Source organism: Conger conger, chromosome 16 (assembly GCF_963514075.1).
Source record: "Conger conger chromosome 16, fConCon1.1, whole genome shotgun sequence".
Lineage (NCBI taxonomy): Eukaryota > Metazoa > Chordata > Actinopteri > Anguilliformes > Congridae > Conger > Conger conger.
Genome location: NC_083775.1, coordinates 18,045,957 through 18,049,472, shown reverse-complemented (window position 1 = coordinate 18,049,472; position 3,516 = coordinate 18,045,957).

The following is a 3,516-nucleotide window of genomic DNA, read 5'->3' as shown; positions in this document are numbered from 1 at the left end:
AAAATCGATAAATCATCTAAAATGAAAATAATGACAGCTGTACTTTATTTTAATCTGAAACTGAGGCTATAATCTGCTCGTGCATCAGCCACGCAACTCACTTCAACCTTTATCATCCCACAGTGATGTGTGTTATGCATATAGGGTCAAACCCTGTGTGCTTCTTAGATCAGAGCCAATGAGTTTTTCTCTGCGGGCAACCCCCAGTATCTCTCTTCAGTAGTGAGTTTCGTCTTCTGGAGTGATACACATCTCCGAGGCACAACCACCTTCCCCGTTTCTGGAGGGCAGACTGTCCCTGAATGGACAATGAACGCCGCTTCCATAAGGTGTGGTAAACCAACATTTCTCAGGTTAATGAACCCAGCATAAAGACTGACTGTAGAATCATTGGGCCTCATGCAAGAACCACTCGTACGAACAGATTTGCTCTGAAATATCTCATATATAGATATAGATATATCCCTTATATCTCACAGAAAGAGTGATTTGGGAGAACTTGGTGCATTCACAAATTGTTTCTTAGGTAGGAACAACATGAGTGGTCCTGACCTGTTGTATGTAACAAGAGTCCTGTAGTGCATGTCAGCATAGCTGGCCTGGCACACAGAACTCTGATCACACTTTCGTACTAGGCCTTGCGGATCAAATCTGATGTCTGAAATGTATTTTCGTCTTCATACAAATAAAGTGAGCAATGTATGATAAAAATACGAAAATGCAGGAGGCCCATTGACTGAACCAACACTGGTGAAGGAACAGTGGTTGTAAATGTAGATATGTAGCTTTCACGATGCCTGTGTGTGTGTGTGTGTGTGCACATTGACTGAGGGAGAGTAGATGATAGGGAGAGGAGTGTGTGTGAGTATATGTATGGATTGAGGCAGAGGAGATGATAGGGAGAAGAGTGTGTGTGTATGGACTGAGGGAGAGGAGTGTGTGTATGTGTGTGTGTGTGTGTGTGTGTGTGTGTGTGTGTGTGTATGGACTGAGGCAGAGGAGATGATGGGGATAGGTGTGTGTGTGTGTATGGACTGAGGGACAGGAGCTGATAGGGAGAGTGTGTGTACCAGCTTGGAGCTGACAGCTAGTCTGATTTACAGTGGCTCCTGAATGCACAAATTAAATTTGACCTTGAGATCAAGCAGGAGAGTTGGGTAATCTGTCCGGGAAGCGGGTGGTTGGTGTGGGCGGGGGGGGGGTGGTGGTGGCAGCTACCCGGGTGTGCCAGACCATAAACCACAGCGGTAATGAAAAGACAAATGAAAGCACAGCCCAGTGCTGTAGGAGCCAGGTCCCCCGGATCCCCGAGCTCGTCTGAGAATCTCCACAATACCCAAACGACGCTCAGCACCCCCGGCTCTCTGCCAGGGGCGCACACAGCCCTGCTGGAGATCAGAGCCACTGCAGGAAGCCCGCTTCCTTTGATGAACCTGGCCACACACACACACACACACACACACACACACACAGTCCGCTCGGTCGCCGTGGAAACGTAGCGCCATGCGTGATGTATAGAAGTGGAGTCCCGGGACCTCAGCAGGCCCAGAGCAATGAACCCTGGGGAGGGCTCACAGGTGGAGGAGGTCAGATGGATGTTCTGCTGTTTTAAACGTGTACATGTATGGTGACATATTATAGATTAAATTAATAACATGTCACCATACATGTACATGGGTTTGGGGTGCTGGGAGAGGGATTGGGGTCCAGGGGGGTTTGGGGTGCAGGGGGGTTTGGGGTGCTCAGGGGTTTTGGGGTGCAGGGGGGTTTGGGGTGCTGGGGGGGGTTTGGGGTGCTGGGGGGTTTTGGGGTGCAGGGGGGTTTGGGGTGCAGGGGGGGTTTTGGGGTGCTGGGGGTTTGGAGTATTGGGGGGGTTTTGGGGTGCTGGGGGTTTGGAGTATTGGGGGGGTTTTGGGGTGCTTGGGGAGGGTTTGGCATGCTGGGGGGGTTTTGGACGCTGGGGAGAGTCGTCACTGAGAGCTGCCTTGCTGTATTAGTTTTTCTATTAAAACCCATCACATTATGGCACAGGCTGAGGAATAAGCAAGACAGTCTAGCTGGCAGCTCACGTTGTTGCTTCAAATGCATTTTCAATTTTACACTCTAATTAACTAACTAGCCTTGCACAACCAATTTTCATTAGCTAGCTAGAAAACTAATTTGATTTTCAACCTTACATTCTTCTACCTCAAAATGATAATGAAAAATTAGGTTTATAGTGATTAAATATTTAATCTGTCTTTAGGGTGATATCTCGCATGTATTAGCAAGTGAATATGCTTTCACTGTAGCTAGACTGCTAGATAATTCTCATTATACTTCATGAACACTTGTGATCTTTGATTACAGTCATAGTTTGGATCTTTTACTATACTTTTTTCTCACTGCTGATGGCTTGATTGGGAAGTCTAGTGGCTAAGGTAAATGACTGGGACCCGCAAGGTTGGCGGTTCAATCCCCGGTGTAGCCACGATAAGATCCACACAGCTGTAGGGCCTTTATCCTACATTGCTCCAGGGGGGATTGTCCCCTGGTTAGTCTAATCAACTGTAAGTTGCTTTGGATAAAAGCGTCAACTAAATAACGTCATGCAATGGGTGAGGAAATCTGGTGTGATGTCTGATCGTTGGGAGGGAAACCCTCGCTGTTAGCGCATGAGCTAAACCAAAGTTAAAATAATTATTTCTCATGAGTCCCAAGTGTTCCAAACATGACACCACTGAATCGATCTGTTGTCACCGGCGACTTGTTTTACAAAGAATAGCCTTCTCCTTTTATTTTTTATTAGCAAGATTGGGAACAGTGGTTATGAATGTTCTGACTTTCAAACTGCAGACACCCTATCTGTCGGGTAAGCGAGGAGAGTCAACACAACAGCCACCCAATCAGTGTCATTGTAGGAAATCAGGAATGATTTGATTGGCCAATTAAATGGATGTCAATAACACCAATCGATGGTGTCGAGTAAGGACTGAAAGAGGTGTAAACTAACCAGTGGCTTTTCTTATTGGCTAGAATGTCATCAGTAATGTGACACTGGCATAATTATTTTAAGAGGGAGGTTATGGAGAACAAAACCTTTAACATAAGCAGGAATTATACAAGCAGATGATTCAGCTTTCATATCCAGCTTGACAGAGCATGCGTTTATTTCTGTTTTGCTAAAACGCATTTACATTTATTTCAATTTGCATGCTCTATTGCACATTGTTCATATGCATAATGCCAGCATTACAGGTGCTCAAACCTCATTTTAGCATTTTGTCAGCACTGCCAGGAATATAACAGGGCATCAGGTATGCTCACAACGACGTTGCCACTCTTCCCAGCAGCCCCGGGGGCTACTTTACATAGCACAGGTCGAAACGGCTTTCTCTTTCTCTCCCTATCTGTCAGTCTCCCCCTCTCTTTTGCCTCTGTTCCTGTCTTATCTATCTACTGCTCTCCCTCTCCATAGACCCCCTCCCCTCTCCCTCTCCCTCTCTCATGTGCACAGGTTAGGCAGACTGCTCTACA